General features: G+C 43.2%; 1 protein-coding gene across 1 annotated transcript in view; it reads right to left on the bottom strand.

Annotated features, from left to right (window-relative positions):
- PITX3 (paired like homeodomain 3) overlaps positions 1–22,271 on the bottom strand; it is a 77,134-nt gene that overhangs the window by 29,283 nt on the left and 25,580 nt on the right. The gene's annotated exons all lie outside the window — the stretch shown is intronic.

Genomic DNA, 22,271 nt, shown 5'->3' with positions numbered 1-22,271 from the left:
TAAGTGTGTGCATTCTCCCTGCCAACTTCACTGAAACAGTAAACTACTATTGTAAAAACACCAGGTTGTGGAAATAATAGTGACATTTCATATATATCCTGACAGTAATGTGTTTGCTTACGTAATCACCAGAATAGATCATAGCTAATGCATCTAACCTTGCCAGGTTCGTGCAGCACCTCCTATTACATAGTAGATTGTAATGTAATTTAAAAAAGAAAAAAAATATATATATATATATTATAATATCCCTCAAAAGTGATTTGTGTCCCTTTTAAACACATTGGGGGTGATTTACTTGAGTAAACATGCCAGAATTCAAGTTCAATTTGTGCCAAAAAAAAGTGAGTAACAAATCCAGTACTAAATTTATCATGCGTCATGAGTCACTCTGATAAATTTGGCTCATCTTCAGATTGCCTGTTTTAAGTTTACTGTCTAAATATTTCACAGGATTATTGAATGTGCTCCATTGTGTCTAAAGTATAAATTACTAAACAATATAGTACATGTATCAGAACTCCATAAATCCTGTCTGTACCCTACATTCAGGCATAGCTAATAGTGCGTTTACACAGATTTACCTGACAGATTTTTGAAGCCAAAGCCAGGAACAGACTATAAACAGAGAACAGTTTGTAAAGGAAAGATTGAGATTTCTCTTCTCATCAAATTCATTCCTGGTTTTGGCTTCAAAAATCTGTTAGATGAATCTCTCTGTGTAAATGCACCATAAGGGGGCTGGCAGGCATGTAGCCCAGGTGCTAACTGCGGGTTAATAAGCCACTCTGCTTTGGTCAGATTACTTAGATACAGCCAGGCTAAGGGTACAAGCATATGCTGTGATCACACTGCTATAGCATTTCAGATGGCTATATGCAGTACTTCTGAAATGCTGCTATTAACTTGTCTATTTATTACTTGCAATTAGGGTGTATTTGCTGAAAACTGGAAAACATAAAAAAAAATTGCAGTAGCATTTCAGAGGTGCAAACTGTGTATGGCCACCCGCAATGCAACCACAACACAGCCGCATTAAAATACAAACTGCATTTTTGCCCTAGGTGAAGAGAAGCCAAATGGCAGTATTGTCAATTTATTGAACGGATTCAAATATATTTAGATACAAATAAATAAATAAGAGTAAAACATTCAAAAAAATGCACTAAAATCCCTTTAAAAGCCACATAACAAAAAGTAAAGCACATACATATGCCAAATTTCCAGTGACTGTAGGATAGTAACAGCTTACTTTGATATTTTAAAAGAATGTTATAACCATGTTGTTAACAAATTAGAAACATTTTTTCTATTTATTTTTTTATTTATATTTTATAATTAATATATGTGTTTCATTCATTACTATTGTTACAGGATCAATTTTAAATTATTCAAATAATTTGAAAATTCTTTGTCAGGTAATGCAATTGTGCTTATATTTATTATCCAAGTATTTAATATGATATCAATTGGAAGAAATTACAGACATATAAAAAAAACATAGACACCTTTACTATAAAGGGGTTAAATGCTGTGCTCCACCCGGCTACTGGATACATAAATTCCCCGATGTACTGCCAACCCAGTGCGTGGTTTCTTGGCTTGGAAACCCCCCTGGCAGATTGCAGACTCACTCTAAACCCTGGGCCTCGCTAGCCTATAAATCAAAGATTATCTAGCAAGGCTTCTATTTAGAGCTCTCTGGAAGAGCAAGGCCTCTTCTTTTATAGGTGACATTCAGACAGAAATAGCAACATTATGAACAAAATACGTAATGGAGATCTGAAGATGCGGCTATGTCTTTATCCAAGGGCAGTTAACACCTCTCCCAAGCACCAGGATCTCATTTCTCACCCATCCTTCTTGTCAAGATCTAGGTTTTCCACCTTCGCCACAACAAAGCTACTATATAGAATAACAAGGCCTGATCGGGAAGTTCGTTCTTGTTTATCATAAATAGGAAAATGTCGTCTCATCATGCAGAACAAAAGCTGAGCATTTTAGACTTCATTTTACATTAGGTAAAATTTTTATTAAACTTTTTGTTTTACAAACATTAAAACATATCACAAACAAGAACTCCACCCCCATCATCTCTATACAGGGATAAAAAAATTAAAAATAATCTATTATCATATAGATTCAGTCAGTAAGAAGACAGTGGAAGTGTAGTGTGTCATAGTGGAAGAAGCAAATATAAGTACATATTTAACATAGGTCTGGTACGTGTAATTGTATATTAGATACTTATGGAGTATAATAGCAATCACATAGTTAAAGGAAAAAAATCAGTGACAACAGCGGTGTCCCTCCCCAGTCACTGACTGGCTGAGCCACCAATCCATCAGCCGGGTCGTGATGCTGGATATCCCGAGCCTGGCGGGATCTTGGAGTGGCGATCCAGTGTCGGAGAGGCACAGGAATAGGTATAGTTAGTATAGTTTGTAAAAAAAATATCCTGTGGCCGGAGTTCTCCTTTAAGTGCCATAGTGGGAATGAAATTAAATCAATAAATTACAAATGTTTTATTAAAATATGGTATGGCAAAATATTAAAAAAGGGGGAAAAAAAATTAGGTAGCCAAAAATGATGCCAATGATAACTTCAAGTTCTCTTGCACGAAACAAGCACATAAAGTTACATGAGGAATAAAATAAAAGTTTCTGCAGTGACAGAAAAACTATTTTAGGTGTTTTTTTTTATAAGGCATCAGCATGATTTTAATGTCCCAAAAATAAAGTTTAATGACTTAGGGTACAAACCCACTTGACGTATTTGCTGCGTGAATCAGTCTTAAAAATAAGCAGGCAAAACGCAGGTTGGCTTTATACGATTGTTCTGCATTAAAATACGCAATTGCGTATTTTTGAAGCGTGAAGCTTGTTGTTAGCAAAGCATCAGTTGTTAACAACCTGTGCGAAAAACGCATGTAGCTTCACGCTTCAAAAATACGTAGTTGCGTATTTTAACGCAGAACAATTGTATAAAGCCAACCTGCGTTTTGCCTGCTTATTTTTAAGACTGATTCGCGCAGTAAATACGTCAAGTGGGTTTGTACCCTTATAACGTATGGTGAGCATCATGAAACTCTGAAAACATTGTCAGAATTCACATTTTTTTCTACAATATTTTATGTTTGCCAAATAAGCACCAATGGAATTACAACTTGTCCAGCAAAAAAACAAGCCCTCTAGAGAAGAATAAAAAGGTTTTGGCTTTTTGAAACATCAAGACAAAATAAAAAATAAATTGAAAAAAAAAAAAAAAAAGATTGATGGATCTAATGCCCCTTAATAGGGATGTGTACTTTATCCTTGTTCTCAGTGCTCTAATTTGCCCAAAAAACATTGTTTCTTTTTTCTGTGTTCATTTTTGTCATGTGACTCAATTGTGACCCCTGAGTTTTATACCATCAGCCACTGTGACCCACTTCCTTTAACCTACAAACTTGTGTGTCCTCAGCTGAGCTGCTGACAGCGGGATGTAGGTGTGGCAGGGGGAGGGTGTGTGTGACTTGGAGGCACCATGCAGGAAGGAGCCTGTAGTATATCCAGAAGGGAACAGCATAGTTCCATGATGGCTCCCACTTGAGACAACAATGATGCCTCAGTAGTGCTTTTTTAGGCTATGTTCACATGCTGAATAAACAATGGCTGTTATTTGGCACTCAAAACAATGGCCATTGTTTTGAGTATTAAACAACGGCCATTGTTTTAAATGTAATTTAAATTAAAGTCCATGGACAACGGCCCGGAAATAATTGACATGATCAAAGTACATTGCGTGAACATAGCCTTAAGGTAAAAACAAGGACACGTCATTAACCCCTTTATGACCGGGTTTACTTTCACGTTTGAGTTTTTATTTTGTCCTCCTTGCCTTCTAAAATCCACAACTCTTATTTTTCTATATACAGAGCCATATGATAGCTTTTTTTTTTTGTAGGACTAATTGTACTTTCTCAAGATTCCTTTCATTACTATTACAGAGATATCTAATTTATATAGCTTTTGTTTCATTTTCTTACTTTAAAAAGTACATTTATTTACTGAAAATGCCTGAAGGGGAATCTGCTGATATGTACCTACTGCACAAAAGACGCAAAAGAGGAAGCTATGTCTCTTATGGTCTCTATAGTCCGGTGAGACTGTTAGGAGCACTGCCTGCCCCCATAGTACCAATCCCCAGACTCCAGCTCTATTCATTATCAATAAAAAGTAACGGATCAGCACTATGGGGCAGGCATTGCTCCGGGACGGCGCTGAGGAGAAAGCTAAGAGACATACTTTCCTCCTCTGCGTCTCCTGTGCAGTATCTAACCTGTTGATAGTTTCCCTTTAACACTGTTGTGTTCTAACCCCTATAATATTTTTATTTTGACCATCTTTGGGGATGTATCAGGGATTATTTTTTTGTATCACGATCCATAGTTTGATGTGTGGTGCGACCAATTATGCGCACAGTGATACCAGATATGAATATTTTTATTTTGGTTTACATTTTTTTGTTTAAAAAATGGGAAAAGAAGTGATTTGAAATTTTGGAAGAGATTTTTAACATTTTTAAAACAAATTAAAACCTTTTTACACTTTTAAAAGCGAACCAATCACATTTTTGTGATGTGCCAAAAAGTTTCCCTACCATGGAAATCCATCTTTTAATCCAGTGCACAGTGCAGGCAGAGCCGTGCTGTCAATGTATTAGCAGAGACACTTCAGCAGCGATGGAAGGTAAGTATAGACCTCCAGCTACAGAAGTAACCCATCAGCACCCTGCATTTACATTGCCAATCGGGACACTCAACAGGTGCGGCACCTGTCATTCAGCCATTGTAAAAATGGCAGAAATTCTCTTTAGAGTTACAGCTGATAATTATACAGCTCTTGTCACAGTTATAGAGAATTTGATGACAGCTTTGCTTCTCTTAATGTACTCCCAACCGGCAGAGACTGTATTGGCTCTCTCTGTCCATGTGATGATGAACTGATGGGTTAAGGGATTGATAGCAGATTTTAAAGAGTGAGAATGCAGTCTAAAAGTCAAGATGTCTGATCAGGAAATGTATGAATGCAGCAGTGCATGGATGAAACAGATGACCCTGCAAAAACAGGGTGTGCAGTCTATTGGCAAAAAAAATCTTTTTAAATGCTTATTAAAAGAATTAAAAGGGTTGTGTAGGATTAGATAAATATAGCTTTTTATGCCAAATCTCCCAAATTATCTGTGGTATTACAATTCAGCTCCATTCACTCCAGTGGAACTGAGATGCAACACTACAAACAATCTATGCACAAGAGTGACACCAAAATAAGAAAATTATTTTATTATTTATGGCTTAGAAATACTGATGCAAAATACTGAGCCCAATACTGCCATCTGAAAGATGCTTCAGAAAAAGGGAATTTATAACTGATAAGAAGATATGATAAAATAAATCCGTGGAGACAATGAATACCTGTTGAACATGCCTAAATACTTCTAAAAAATAAACATATCTGTTTTGTTCCAAAAAAAACAGCACCACACCTGTCCTCAGGTTGGGGGAAGTATTACAACTCAGTCCAATTCAATTTAATGGAACTGAGCTGAAAAACCACACAAAACCACACATGAGTTGCCCAGTTTCTGCATGAAAGTAATGTTTTTTTCCTAATGGTGAAGAAACCCATTAGGGTGCGTTCACACGTACAGGATCTGCAGCAGATTTGAAGCTGCAAATTCAAAGCAAATCAATTCTGGGCCATCAAATCTGCGGATTCAAATTTGCACCATTAAATCTGCTGCAGATCCTGTACATGTGAACGCACCCTTAGGCTATGTTCACACTACGTAAAACTACGGCCGAAGTTCTCGCCGCAGAACTACGGCCGTAGTTTTGCAGGGTGGGACATAGCTTTATTTTTAATGGGATCCCAGCCAGAGCGTACACACATCGTATGCGCTCCGGCTGGGATCCCGTGCGGCGCCGGAAAAAACTGACATGTCAGTTTTCTGCGGCCGGAATTCAGTGAATTCCGGACGCAGAAAGACCTGTCAGTTCACACAGTGAAGCAAGCGGCTCCGGCCGCTTGCTTCACTGTGTGCTATGGGAAGCTCTGATGTGGGCGCGCACTGATGCGCCCGCATCAGAGCTCTGCGGCCGGACGGATCATCCGGCCGGTACTTAAGTACCGGCCGCGTCGATCCGGGCACAGACCGGCCGGTCTGTTACGTAGTGTGAACATAGCCTAAATCAGTAGACAGTAAGAATGAATTATGAGTCTGGGACATCTTTGACATCTCAGGCCTGAACCAGTGTGGCATTTACATTATTTTGTTAAGTACTTTTTTAGACTTCATATTAGGCTATGTTCACACTATGTTTAACAGCATACGTTGCATAGCAACGGAAGCTGTTAAACTGCCAGCCGCAGGGCTGCATTAAGGACATTTCTGCAGCTGATACAGGGGTATCGGCTGCAGGAACGTTCATTTTTACTATTGATTTGTGGGCACTGTTGGGTGTGCCCGCAAATAAATTAACCATTCACCACCGCACTTTACATTGTTGTTATTTCCAGACGCTGTTCAGTGAAAATAATAGGCGGGTGCCTCATTTTAACGCCCATTAAAATAACAATGTGTGAACACAGCTGGCAGCATTGCATTGACTTCAATGCAATTCCGCTGCAGTAAAGAAAGGGCACTGATTTCATTGCAATCAACGTCCGTTCTTTGCTTTAAAAAAAAAACGATGTGTAAACTTAGCCTTAGTAAACACACACAGTTTTTTAGAAAACTGCCCCTGCAGCTTCTGGCAACACCATAAGTGAATTCAAATGACATGGAAAAAGTAAAGGGAAGACTTGTAATTTTCTTTTGTGTTGGAACCTCTTCTGGTTATGCCACAAAAACTGCACTGGCAGTTTAAAATAAACAAAAAATAAATAAATTGGATAATGGGAGAATAAATAAAAAAGTGCTAAATGTATTATGTGACAATAAACTCAATTACTCTTTTCACAGTTCACTTTGCTTATTTATGTGCTGGATAAAGTCATAAGGCACTAAGGGTTTGTAAGGAAAATTATATTTAACTTGATTTCTGTACTTTCCACACTTTCTATTGATTTCAGGAGTCTGAACATGCCAAAGATCTACATTACATGGAATGGAGGCCTGGACTTTTAGTGGTGCACTTGAGGACATTTCACGCTGTACTATTAAAGGGATGTGGGTCAAAGAGCAATGCAACCATGGTCAGTGGTATGAAAGCATTTCACGTATGTGACATGAGACCCATTATAGCATATATAGCACATAATTGGAATCTGTACATTTTTTGGTGCTGGTTAGCAGGTATAGTATCACCCATTAATGTACTTTCTATAGCGAATATAATAGGCTCTCAAAGAACTGAACTAAGTTAATGGGACCTTATTGCATCCAAGTATGCTATAAGAGTTAGAAAAAATTGTGTGATGTTTAACTGGATGTCATGATGTCTTATGTACAGAGGTATTCCCACACAAGAATTGCTCCAAAGATTATATTATACTTTCATGCAAATGGCGCTTGATGGAGCTTGCGCAACTGCAACAAAGAACATGCTAGGGAGGAGTATGCCATTTGTGTAATGCAGTGCAAGCTCTATGCACATAGCTCTTCCACGTTCATTAGGCCTGCTAGCAGATGCCCTTACAATAATGCATTTAGTTGGTCCTATATATAATACGTTGTCACAGCATATCACATAAAAAACTGAATTCTTTTCTAGAAGCTAAATTCAGTTCTGAAACAAAGTTTGATCTGTAAATGAGAACCCCTCTGAACACTGTTCCATTTTGTGCACCCTATAATGAGGAAACATGCTAATATACAGGGAACCAAAAGCAGAATCAATGCTCCGTAAGGTGTACCTTTAGTCAGTCTGTTAACTATGCATTGTTGCCTACACTTGTTATATAGTGACCCCAAAGAAAAAGAAAATATGCTCCCTTATTCTGGCAACTGTGAACTGATTTGCATATGAAAGTCTACTCTTAACCTCTTCAGAGCACTGGCCAGGACTCGTATGCACACAAGGACCCCCTTTTTTTTTCTTCTTCCAGATTTGACTTTTGCAGAGACATAGCCTGACAGGAGATGTATTTACATTCATTTGTATGCTGTTCTCATGTCGGCATAATTGGAAGTCCAACCTTTGAAGTCAGCAATAGAAGCTGAAGGTTTTGCAGTGCCCAGTATTTGTGTACAGGGTCTGACATTTCAGGGGTCCCTCTCTCTCTCTATCTCTTTTTAATGCCTTTGCATGAAGTCCAGAGAGTCCATCTGCCACTGAAACTGCCATGGTTTTTTTTTTAAGCATCGCTTCTAGAATTATGCATAAACTCACATAGAATTAATTCCTGGGATTAAGTCTTGATTAAGATGTGTGTCACTTTGCTGTCTTAGAATTTATTAAGAGCCCTTCTTCAGGAGATGGCAGATGGAATTTCGGCCCAATGTTTGCAGATGATAATTTCACCTCTTCTACAGCCATTTGCATATGATTGCATCTGTCAAGCACAATTTCCTCTCCTTTAGGAGCGAGCTGTGGTCCAGATTTAAAAAGAAATAAAGATTGATTCCCTACAGTGACTTCACGAGATGTTCAAACAATATTAAGTGTGTCTGAAATAAAACATCCCTTTAGGATCATTATAATGGCATAATTTACTCCTCGAGATGAAAATGATTTCTAAACAATTTACTACATTAAAACAATAACATCCAGAACAGAATGTTATCCACTCATCATCATGGAGCAATCCGGTCTTGTGCCGACAGAGTGTTACACCTTGAAGATATCAAGTGTTACAATATTTAGTTTGAGGTCCTAAACCGCCATCTGATAGCTATTCCTTTAGCCTCCACCATAGACATTCACGCTCACCTTGGGTTGGTGTGCATGTGTATTCCAGAAAAGAAAAGAGAATCCAACTTGTCCAATTACGCTCTACATTTTCTATTAGCATAATCCATGAACACAAATAAATCAGACAATCCTATATACCATATTTTCCGGAGTGTAAGAAGACTGTGTGACTTTTAAAAAGATTTTCAGGGGTTCGCATTATACGCCGGAAAATGTAAACCTCTGCCTAACCGCAGCAGGGTTTACTAGCTGGAGCCCTGCTGTGGTCAGGCAGGGGTTAACTGAAGTTAAACAATAAAAAAACGATTCAACTCACCTGTCACCCGTCCCCAACAGCCATGCATCCCCCGTCATGTTCTCGGCGCAGCCAATGTGATGCACACTGTCTGCGCTGGAGGTCCCTGAAGCTCTTCCGGTAGCCTAGCATCCCATCAAAGATGCTTGGCTGCCGGAAGAGCTTCGGGAGAATGGCAGAGGCGCCGAAAGTCCCTGAAGCCTCTGTCATTCTCCCAAAAGCTCTCTCGGCAGCTGAGCATCTCCAAGATTTTCCGATGAGATGCTCAGCTGCCAGGAGAGCTTAAGGGACCTCCGGCAGAGGCAGTGTGCATCACACTGCCTGTGCAGGGAACATGACAGGGGACACGCGGCTGCCAGGAACAATCACTGGTGAGTTGAATCATTTGTTTTTCTTACAAGGGCTGCCGCATACGATGGGAATGTGGCCATTTTTGAGCTCCCCCGCCGTATGTATATACCGGAAAATACAGTAGATGTGGGAAGAGAATTGATGTTTGAACTCATCCCATTCATTTGAATGGGACAGTTCATAATATCCAGTATTTGAATTTGGCTGCCAGATTGCCAGAGAGGGAAACGCATCTTGCAGTGTTCCTCAATTCATCGTGTCCAACAACAATGGTTTCCGGTAAAACGAGAGAGGTGGACCGCCTCATCATGTTCTTTGTGAACAAAACTTTTAATGCATTTTCTAGTGGTTTAAAAAACTTGTACTATACAATTGTTTTAGAAAATCAAATCGTATAACTTCAACTCTATTGTTTTATCTAGTGGCAATTCCCTTATTGATACTCTGAAACCCTTTTAATGTATAATGAAGCAAAAATTAACAAACCAAATACTTCCTAAACCCACTAATTCTAAGAAGGCATTTATACGCTCTGTAGATTACTGCTCCAGAGCGTGAAAAAGCTGGTTGGCATCGGGAACTCCAGCTCATCATGTATCATTGTAATGCCGGGAGCTCTGAACCTATTCAAATCTTCCAGCTACCGTAGTGACACAGCCGAGTGGCATCCGTGAGCTACGGAGGTTGTGAATGCCCCCCAATATAATCTTATGTCACCCATTACTCCCAAACAGAAGGCTGGATTTATACCATGCAAAAAAAAAAAATAATAAAAAAAAAAATATATATATATATATATATATATATATATATATATATACACACATATATGTACAGTGGTACCTTGGTTTAAGAGTAACTTGGTTTAAGAGCTTTTTGGTTTAAGAGCTCACAGTTTTTCAAAATTTTGACTTGTTTTAAGAGCATTGCAGAGCATTACTGTACAGTAACTTATAATATCACATATTCTGCTGTTTCTGAATGTTTGTTTCATTAGTTTTACATGTTCAGAATAATAAATCATTATTTTTTGGGGTGTTGAACCAATTGTCTGTATTTTTTATGATTTCTTATGGGAAAATTTGCTTTGGTTTACGAGTGGATTTGGATTACAAGCACGGTCCCGGAATGAAATTATGCTCGTAATCCAAGGCACCACTGTGTGTGTATATATATATGGGTGGGTGTTAGACTGTCACTGATCTGATACAGGTGACTTTAGGTTAGCTAAATGCTAACTTATGTGTACCCCATAATAATCATTAAAAGACAACTTTTTCTGCAGACCTAAAGTAGATTTCTCAACATAAAAATGATAAGGCTTTAACAAGAGGCAGCGTGTGTTGGAATTTAAGGAGTTTTGAACTATGGCCACAGAAAATCTATTTGTAATGGTACATAATGGTACAGTACATAATGCATTAGTATTATCACAAAATCCAGATGCATTTGCAATAGTAAGTCTGAAAATCGTGCTAGAGAAAGTAATTTGCCTTGTATCAACCACTGTGCTGAATAAAATAGCATAGCTCAAAAATATAGTTACACAGTGGTCAGATAATTCCACTACAAGGACCAAGTAACACCTCCACACATAACCAAATGATAGTATCATACAGATCCACAGAGTATGATCATATTGTAAACCATATACAGTACTTGAACAAAGTACTTATCTGGGGCAGTCACAGGCCAAGTAAACAAAAATGAAATACATGAAATAAAATGAATCGCGGTAGACATCTTATCTGATTGTAGTTGTTTACTTTACCAGTAGTATCTTTGCAGCAAAGACCACAATGATCATTTCCTCCAGCTACCCTTCACCTCTAGTAGGTTTGCTGCACAGACATATTCCTCCTCCATCTCCTTCTACTTAAATGGCTACTCTAAGGACAGGCAGGGGTGTGGGAACATAAAAAAGAAGCTATACTTACCTATTCCTGTGCCCCCTCAGTGCAGCACCACAGCTAGCAGTCACCCATCAGTCAACCTGTAGCTTCTGGTCCAGTGACATCAAAACCTGGCTCAGAAATTACCACTCAACCAGTCAGTGACCGAGACCAGGCACCTCTGCAGTCATTGACTGGCTGAGCAGGTAGTTCCTGCCGAGTTGAGACAACACAGGAACTGGGAGAGACAGGAGACTGGGGGCTGACAGTAAGCTGTTGGCACTGTGGCTGCAGAGGTAGAGAGACTGGTAAGTATAATTTCTTTATTATGTTCCTGCCCGCCCTGTTAGAAGGGCTTACAGATGCACAATAACTATTTAAAGTGGAGTTTGAAAGAAAGACTGGTGTTTCTCTTTTTTATCCAGTTGTGCATTTGGCCTAAACAACATAAAATACTGACATAATACTGCATAGGAGATTCCAGGATTACCAATAAAAGATGACAAGATAATTATGCATTTTTATCCCACATCCAATAATATAAAGTACAACTTATACACGGGAATATAAGTTTGTTTGCTGAATGTTTGACATGCTGATTGCATTGCATTAGTAAATTCAGGCTCGGACTGGGCCACCGGGGGGCCGGGGTGGGCCCTTCCCCCCTTAAAGGGCCCAGAGCTAGAGGTGGGCCTCATGTTCAGGATCTCCCTATAATCGGTAGATTTAGGGGCCCTCTGCTGCCTTCCACACTGCTCCAATGATGAAAGAATGGCAGCAGGGCCCCTTCTTTCACACAACTACTGTAAACTCATGGGCCCCCCTCCCCCTGTACTGTAAGTGGAACGGTCCGGTCCTGATCAGCTTCGGGAGTGTCTCTCTTCCTGCCTGTCAGGAGCCCACGTGTGGCAGCAGGAACATGGAGAAAGCTGAAGAGAGAAGCAGCAGCAGGCCCCCTCCATCCTCCTGCAGTCATGTCTCCCCCCTCCTGCTGCCATGTGTGGAGTCGGTGCTGGGGAGAAGGGGGAGAGGCTGCAGCCTGCACGGAAGAGGAGACAGTGAAGATGGAGACTAATGGACCCTTGGAGCTTCCTGCATAAATGGTCAGTGTGTGTGAGTGAGGGTATATAAGTCAGTGTGTGTTAGTGTATATAAGTCAGTGTGTGTGAGGGTATATAAGTCAGTGTGTGTGAGGCCCCCTTCACACGTCCGGAAAAACCATCCGGATTTCCTATCAGGAAATCCGGACGGATTTCCGGACCCATAGACTTTAATTGGTCACGGACACCCTTCCGGATTTTTCCGGAAGGGTGTCCGTTCCGGAAAATATATCCGGAAAAAATAGAACATGTCCTATTTTTGTCCGGAATTCCGTCCCGGACGCCCCCATAGAAGGCTATGGGGGCGCCGGAATCACGGGCACTTTCCTGATGTACATCAGGAAAGTACCCGTGATTCCGGATGATTGACAGCCCGTCGGCACCCCCGCTGCCCGAACGCCGCGCCGCCACCACCCAAGGGATCCCTGCACCCGGACATCAGCTGCCGCCGCCCGGTGACCTCGCAGCGCTGCATCGCATCACCCCGCCGCCGCCGCCCGATGACCCCGCGCCGCATCGCATCACGCCGCCGCCCGCTGACCCCGCCGCCGCATCGCATCACCCCGCCGATGACCCCGCCGCGCCGCATCGCATCACCCCGCCGCCCGCTGACCCCGCATCGCATCACCCTGCCGATGACCCCGCCGCGGCGCATCGCATCACCCCGCCGCCCGATGACCGCGCCGCCGTATCGCATCACCCTGCCGCCGTATCGCATCACCGCGCCGCTGCCGCCCGATGACCCCGCCGCCGCATCGCATCACCTCGCCGCCACCCCGACCTCTGTTCCCCCCCCTCCTCCCCGAGTCCGCAGCTGTTGCACCCGCCCGCCCGGGACTCCCACCAGCTGCCGCCGCTGTTCTTCCGACGCCGACAGGTGAGATACACAGCCCTCTCCCCCCCAATACTAAAACTCCCACCATGTCCTGCTAACAGGCCATGATGGGAGTTGTACTTCTGCAGCCTGTGGCCATCTAGGTTGCAGAAGTACAACTCTCATCATGCCCCTGTTGGAAACACTTTTTTTTTACTCATCAGGAAATCCTGAAGGTTTTTCCTGATGATTTCCTGATGGTAAAAACGGATTACTGTCAGGAAATCCTGATACTTTCCTGATGACTTTTGAGGTCTCCTGATCAGGATTTCCTGACAGTAAAAACTGACACGGACGTGTGAATGGGGCCTGAGGGTATATAAGTCAGTGTGTGTGAGTGTATATAAGTCAGTGTGTGTGAGGGTATATATGTCAGTGTGTGTAAGGGTATATAAGTCAGTGTGAGTGAGGGTATATAAGTCAGTGTGAGTGAGGGTATATAAGTCAGTGTGAGTGAGGGTATATAAGTCAGTGTGTGTGAGGGTATATAAGTCAGTGTGAGTGAGGGTATATAAGTCAGTGTGTGTGAGGGTATATAAGTCAGTGTGTGTGAGGGTATATAAGTCAGTGTGTGTGAGTGTATATAAGTCAGTGTGTGTGAGGGTATATAAGTCAGTGTGTGTGAGGGTATATAAATTAGTGTGTGTGAGGGTATATAAGTCAGTGTGTGTGAGTGTATATAAGTCAGTGTGTGTGAGGGTATATAAGTCAGTGTGTGTGAGGGTATATAAGTCAGTGTGTGTGAGGGTATATAAGTCAGTGTGTGTGAGGGTATATAAGTCAGTGTGTGTGAGGGTATATAAGTCAGTGTGTGTGAGGGTATATAAGTCAGTGTGTGTGAGGGTATATAAATTAGTGTGTGTGAGGGTATATAAGTCAGTGTGTGTGAGTGTATATAAGTCAGTGTGTGTGAGGGTATATAAGTCAGTGTGTGTGAGGGTATATAAGTCAGTGTGTGTGAGTGTATATAAGTCAGTGTGTGTGAGTGTATATAAATTAGTGTGTGTGAGGGTATATAAGTCAGTGTGAGTGAGGGTATATAAGTCAGTGTGTGTGAGGGTATATAAGTCAGTGTGAGTGAGGGTATATAAGTCAGTGTGAGTGAGGGTATATAAGTCAGTGTGTGTGAGGGTATATAAGTCAGTGTGTGTGAGGCCCCCTTCACACGTCCGGAAAAACCATCCGGATTTCCTATCAGGAAATCCGGACGGATTTCCGGACCCATAGACTTTAATTGGTCACGGACACCCTTCCGGATTTTTCCGGAAGGGTGTCCGTTCCGGAAAATATATCCGGAAAAAATAGGACATGTCCTATTTTTGTCCGGAATTCCGTCCCGGACGCCCCCATAGAAGGCTATGGGGGCGCCGGAATCACGGGCACTTTCCTGATGTACATCAGGAAAGTACCCGTGATTCCGGATGATTGACAGCCCGTCGGCACCCCCGCTGCCCGAACGCCGCGCCGCCACCACCCAAGGGATCCCTGCACCCGGACATCAGCTGCCGCCGCCCGGTGACCTCGCAGCGCTGCATCGCATCACCCCGCCGCCGCCGCCCGATGACCCCGCGCCGCATCGCATCACGCCGCCGCCCGCTGACCCCGCCGCCGCATCGCATCACCCCGCCGATGACCCCGCCGCGCCGCATCGCATCACCCCGCCGCCCGCTGACCCCGCATCGCATCACCCTGCCGATGACCCCGCCGCGGCGCATCGCATCACCCCGCCGCCCGATGACCGCGCCGCCGTATCGCATCACCCTGCCGCCGTATCGCATCACCGCGCCGCTGCCGCCCGATGACCCCGCCGCCGCATCGCATCACCTCGCCGCCACCCCGACCTCTGTTCCCCCCCCTCCTCCCCGAGTCCGCAGCTGTTGCACCCGCCCGCCCGGGACTCCCACCAGCTGCCGCCGCTGTTCTTCCGACGCCGACAGGTGAGATACACAGCCCTCTCCCCCCCAATACTAAAACTCCCACCATGTCCTGCTAACAGGCCATGATGGGAGTTGTACTTCTGCAGCCTGTGGCCATCTAGGTTGCAGAAGTACAACTCTCATCATGCCCCTGTTGGAAACACTTTTTTTTTACTCATCAGGAAATCCTGAAGGTTTTTCCTGATGATTTCCTGATGGTAAAAACGGATTACTGTCAGGAAATCCTGATACTTTCCTGATGACTTTTGAGGTCTCCTGATCAGGATTTCCTGACAGTAAAAACTGACACGGACGTGTGAATGGGGCCTGAGGGTATATAAGTCAGTGTGTGTGAGTGTATATAAGTCAGTGTGTGTGAGGGTATATATGTCAGTGTGTGTGAGGGTATATAAGTCAGTGTGAGTGAGGGTATATAAGTCAGTGTGAGTGAGGGTATATAAGTCAGTGTGAGTGAGGGTATATAAGTCAGTGTGTGTGAGGGTATATAAGTCAGTGTGAGTGAGGGTATATAAGTCAGTGTGTGTGAGGGTATATAAGTCAGTGTGTGTGAGGGTATATAAGTCAGTGTGTGTGAGTGTATATAAGTCAGTGTGTGTGAGGGTATATAAGTCAGTGTGTGTGAGGGTATATAAATTAGTGTGTGTGAGGGTATATAAGTCAGTGTGTGTGAGTGTATATAAGTCAGTGTGTGTGAGGGTATATAAGTCAGTGTGTGTGAGGGTATATAAGTCAGTGTGTGTGAGGGTATATAAGTCAGTGTGTGTGAGGGTATATAAGTCAGTGTGTGTGAGGGTATATAAGTCAGTGTGTGTGAGGGTATATAAGTCAGTGTGTGTGAGGGTATATAAATTAGTGTGTGTGAGGGTATATAAGTCAGTGTGTGTGAGTGTATATAAGTCAGTGTGTGTGAGGGTATATAAGTCAGTGTGTGTGAGGGTATATAAGTCAGTGTGTGTGAGTGTATATAAGTCAGTGTGTGTGAGTGTATATAAATTAGTGTGTGTGAGGGTATATAAGTCAGTGTGAGTGAGGGTATATAAGTCAGTGTGTGTGAGGGTATATAAGTCAGTGTGAGTGAGGGTATATAAGTCAGTGTGAGTGAGGGTATATAAGTCAGTGTGTGTGAGGGTATATAAGTCAGTGTGTGTGAGGGTATATAAGTCAGTGTGAGTGAGGGTATATAAGTCAGTGTGAGTGAGGGTATATAAGTCAGTGTGTGTGAGGGTATATAAGTCAGTGTGTGTGAGGCCCCCTTCACACGTCCGGAAAAACCATCCGGATTTCCTATCAGGAAATCCGGACGGATTTCCGGACCCATAGACTTTAATTGGTCACGGACACCCTTCCGGATTTTTCCGGAAGGGTGTCCGTTCCGGAAAATATATCCGGAAAAAATAGGACATGTCCTATTTTTGTCCGGAATTCCGTCCCGGACACCCCCATAGAAGGCTATGGGGGCGCCGGAATCACGGGCACTTTCCTGATGTACATCAGGAAAGTACCCGTGATTCCGGATGATTGACAGCCCGTCGGCACCCCCGCTGCCCGAACGCCGCGCCGCCACCACCCAAGGGATCCCTGCACCCGGACATCAGCTGCCGCCGCCCGGTGACCTCGCAGCGCTGCATCGCATCACCCCGCCGCCGCCGCCCGATGACCCCGCGCCGCATCGCATCACGCCGCCGCCCGCTGACCCCGCCGCCGCATCGCATCACCCCGCCGATGACCCCGCCGCGCCGCATCGCATCACCCCGCCGCCCGCTGACCCCGCATCGCATCACCCTGCCGATGACCCCGCCGCGGCGCATCGCATCACCCCGCCGCCCGATGACCGCGCCGCCGTATCGCATCACCATGCCGCCGTATCGCATCACCGCGCCGCTGCCGCCCGATGACCCCGCCGCCGCATCGCATCACCCCGCCGCCACACCGACCTCTGTTCCCCCCCCCTCCTCCCCGAGTCCGCAGCTGTTGCACCCGCCCGCCCGGGACTCCCACCAGCTGCCGCCGCTGTTCTTCCGACGCCGACAGGTGAGATACACAGCCCTCTCCCCCCCAATACTAAAACTCCCACCATGTCCTGCTAACAGGCCATGATGGGAGTTGTACTTCTGCAGCCTGTGGCCATCTAGGTTGCAGAAGTACAACTCTCATCATGCCCCTGTTGGAAACACTTTTTTTTTACTCATCAGGAAATCCTGAAGGTTTTTCCTGATGATTTCCTGATGGTAAAAACGGATTACTGTCAGGAAATCCTGATACTTTCCTGATGACTTTTGAGGTCTCCTGATCAGGATTTCCTGACAGTAAAAACTGACACGGACGTGTGAATGGGGCCTGAGGGTATATAAGTCAGTGTGTGTGAGTGTATATAAGTCAGTGTGTGTGAGGGTATATAAGTCAGTGTGTGTGAGGGTATATAAGTCAGTGTGAGTGAGGGTATATAAGTCAGTGTGAGTGAGGGTATATAAGTCAGTGTGTGTGAGGGTATATAAGTCAGTGTGAGTGAGGGTATATAAGTCAGTGTGTGTGAGGGTATATAAGTCAGTGTGTGTGAGGGTATATAAGTCAGTGTGTGTGAGTGTATATAAGTCAGTGTGTGTGAGGGTATATAAGTCAGTGTGTGTGAGGGTATATAAATTAGTGTGTGTGAGGGTATATAAGTCAGTGTGTGTGAGTGTATATAAGTCAGTGTGTGTGAGGGTATATAAGTCAGTGTGTGTGAGGGTATATAAATTAGTGTGTGTGAGGGTATATAAGTCAGTGTGAGTGAGGGTATATAAGTCAGTGTGTGTGAGTGTATATAAGTCAGTGTGTGTGAGTGTATATAAATTAGTGTGTGTGAGGGTATATAAGTCAGTGTGAGTGAGGGTATATAAGTCAGTGTGTGTGAGGGTATATAAGTCAGTGTGAGTGAGGGTATATAAGTCAGTGTGAGTGAGGGTATATAAGTCAGTGTGTGTGAGGGTATATAAGTCAGTGTGTGTGAGGGTATATAAGTCAGTGTGAGTGAGGGTATATAAGTCAGTATGTGTGTATATAAGTCAGTGTGTGTGAGTGTATATAAGTCAGTGTGTGTGAGGGTATATAAGTCAGTGTGAGTGAGGGTATATAAGTCAGTGTGTGTGAGGGTATATAAGTCAGTGTGAGTGAGGGTATATAAGTCAGTGTGAGTGAGGGTATATAAGTCAGTGTGTGTGAGGGTATATAAGTCAGTGTGTGTGAGGGTATATAAGTCAGTGTGAGTGAGGGTATATAAGTCAGTATGTGTGTATATAAGTCAGTGTGTGTGAGTGTATATAAGTCAGTGTGTGTGAGGGTATATAAGTCAGTGTGAGTGAGGGTATATAAGTCAGTGTGAGTGAGGGTATATAAGTCAGTGTGAGTGAGGGTATATAAGTCAGTGTGTGTGAGGGTATATAAGTCAGTGTGTGTGAGGGTATATAAGTCAGTGTGTGTGAGGGTATATAAGTCAATGTGTATGAGTAAGGGCTGTGCAATTAATCAAATTAATTTGATTAATTTGCCTAGATTTTAAGAATCGATTTCAATCTCTTTGAAAATCGTAAATTCAATTTTCAAATAAAAGAAAAAAATACCCTCTGACCTGCAGGGGGGAGCAGTGGCGCTCTGGGCAAGCTGCTCCTCCTGCAGGTCAGAGCGGGACCGCACGCCAGCACCCAGAGGACCAACGCCGCCCACTTATTAGTGAGCCCCACAGCCCGCCCGATGCGTCAGTGTGTCCGCTATCCTCCCCTCCCTCGGAGCGTAAGTGTGGCCCGCAGCCTGCCCGGAGTATCAATGACATCCCCCCACGGCACGGCTTGACAGAGCCCCTACCCCCCCCCCCCAGCTGCCCGGAGTGTGAGTGCGCACCGATACACCCGCCCGACACAGCGTCTCAGTGCACCCCCCTCCTGTTCCCATCTGGAGTGCCAGTGCAAGTCCCCGTACCGTTCCCACCTTCAGCGCGGCCTGGCGTCCAGTATTATTAGGGTCCCAGCATGCAGTGTGTTATAGCTGTGCCCCCTCCCCATAGTCATATCTGTCCACAGGCTGTGCCCACCCCTACTACCACTCCCAATCCTGCCCTACTACGACCCCCAATACTGCTCCCACTACCATTGCTACTATTACCCCCACTCCTGATACTAGTACTACTCCCCTTATCTACTACTACACAATCTTCTATGCTTCTGTTACTACATCCCTTATCCACTATGCCTCTACTACTACACCCATCATAATTATAAAAAAATAAATAAATAAAAAAAAAATCGAGATTTAAATCGAGAAAAAATATAAAAAAAATCAAGATTTTATTTTTTGCCCATATCGCCCAGCCCTAGTGTAAGTGTTTGTACATGTATATCATGTGTCTGTTCATGTTCTTTCTATGTGTGTGTGTGTGTGTGTGTGTGTAATCTGCTTGTGTCTGTTTGTTGGTCTTGGTGTGTTTGCATGTTTGTGTCTGTGTTATGTGCCTGTCTGTGTGTGTGCAAATCTATTATGTATACAGTGTATATTATGTAGTGTGTAGTTCTATAGATGTTTAGAGACATATACAGAGAGAGAGAGAGACAGAAATAGTAGGCTCTCTACAAGTTTTCTATAGATTTTATTTAAAATGTATGCAGTATGAATGTGGACTGTACATATAAGCTTTGGGCTGCGTTCACACTACGTATATTTCAGTCAGTATATATATATATTTCAGTCAGTATTGCAACCAAAACCAGGAGTGGATAAAAAACACAGAAAGGATATAATGGCAAATATTTGCTGTTATTCTAGAACAACGGCTGTTATATTGAAATAATGGCCGTTATTTACTGTTATATGGCGGCCATCCACTCAATTTCACCATTGTGTGAACAGAGCCTTTCTGTGTTTTTAATTCACTCCTGGTTTTGGTTGCAATACTGACTGAAATATACTGACTGAAATATACGTAGTGTGAACCCAGCCTAAAGGGGTACTCCGGGCCATCTGTTTAATCCGTGTACGGCCGGGGAGGGGGGGGGGGAAATAGAAGGCTCCGGTAACTTACCCCCCCGATTCCAGCGCTGGCTCACGGATCGTGCCGCCCTGTTCTCCCGTCCCGCGGCCGCTTCCTGGTGAGAGCTTCGGCATGAGACTTGACGTCTCAAGGCAGCTCAGCCATTCAGCGGTCATAGCTGGCAGCTATGACAGAAACCTACAGAAACGATTGTGACTGATAGTGGGCTATGTCGCTGGTCACATACACTGCTGAATGCAATGTTGCTGTACTAAGGTTAAAGGTTTGGCGATGGTTATGTAACTGTATGTAGGGTGGGCCCCTAGGATCAATTTCCCTGGTGGGCCCAAGGTACCCCAGTCCGACACTGAGTAAATTTATTGGGAAAATATACCGTACATCCCTCAAACTATGCCCCTTAACAGAAGCAAAAGCTTTGAACATGAACATGTCTAAAGAGTGTTTCCTGAGCAGTATACAATAATAGTAAATGACATGTACCTGCCTGTGTGGACAGTAACATCCCCCCAGTATCTAAATACTATGGCCTTAGGCAAGTGTCAAGTTTTCAACCCGCTGAGACCAACTTTCTTGTAGATTAAGTTCTTACAGGTCCGCATTATAGAGTTTTATGACAGTATAGGATAAAATACCACCATAATGCAGCATGCAATGGATCATGGAAACCCCCCCCCCCCCCCCCCGGGGATTTATACGGTGTCAGCAAGAATAATCCTCTGAGTGTCTGTATAATGCACAAAATAAGACATTTTGGAAACATAAAATTGTCCATTTGGCAAACTTCAGTCAGGATCTATTCTTTTAACCAGATAGACAAATAGAGACTGTCTCTTTTGTCTATAATGTCAAAAACAAGATCCTGACATCTGGGTATATGTAAAATGCAAGTCGATGGCTACATAATTCTGCAAAAAAATATGGCTACGCTCACATAATGTTCTTTGAGATAAAAATACGGCCGTATTTTGACAATTATGGCCGTAAAAAATTATGCTTTTTAATTATTGCTGTAATTATGAAAATGCTGCAGCATTTCTCCTAAAAAAAAGCTGTGTGAACATAGCCTAAAAAACGGATACAAACTGATGCAAACAGATAGGCTATGTTCACACAACGTCAAAAATGGGGAAAAAACATCCGATTTTGCTGCGGACGTCAAAAAAATGAACATGAACATTATTTTTGGACAATCTTTGCAAATAGCGGATGTTTTTTATTAGTTGTTCACACACAGTTCTTCTTTTGTCACCACTCTTTCTCCGTTTTTACTATAAAATTTAATGGATTTTTTAATTATGCCACAACCAAAGGCCAATTAGTAACCCCAAACTAAAATAATGTGCAAACACCCGTCATTGCACCAAGGGGATGCCAGGCTTCGAAAAACGTCCGTTATTTTAGACTCAAAATAACGGACGACATTTTAAACAGAGCTGAAAAAAACGTTGTGTGAACATAGCCATACAATGGATCTGACAAAAAAAGAGCTGATTTAAAAAATCTTAATTTTGCTTCCTGCACAAACTTAAAAAAAAAAAAAGATTATAAAAAAGCAGGCCGATTCAACAGGACGTGCATAGAAGTGATGCAGAGCCAGCTTTACTGCATGTTCACAATCCTTTCTCCTTCAAACTACCTATGGAAATCACTCGACCTATCTATCATTCATATTCCACAAATCATACTTAAATTCCCTGTTTGCTGAACGGATTATGTCCCATTCCACTAGATCTATGTCATATCTCTGTCAACAGCGATGACAACACAATTTGCTTATTCCCGAATGCCTCTGTATGTTCACAACAATTGATTTCTATGGTAAGCTCTTTGTCACAGGGACCTCACACCTGCTTAATTTCTATTAATTGCGGTAATTTAATAATAATGTGTAATTATAGGCATATGT

This window comes from Dendropsophus ebraccatus, chromosome 8 (assembly GCF_027789765.1).
Source record: "Dendropsophus ebraccatus isolate aDenEbr1 chromosome 8, aDenEbr1.pat, whole genome shotgun sequence".
Lineage (NCBI taxonomy): Eukaryota > Metazoa > Chordata > Amphibia > Anura > Hylidae > Dendropsophus > Dendropsophus ebraccatus.
This window is presented reverse-complemented; position numbering and strand designations above follow the sequence as displayed.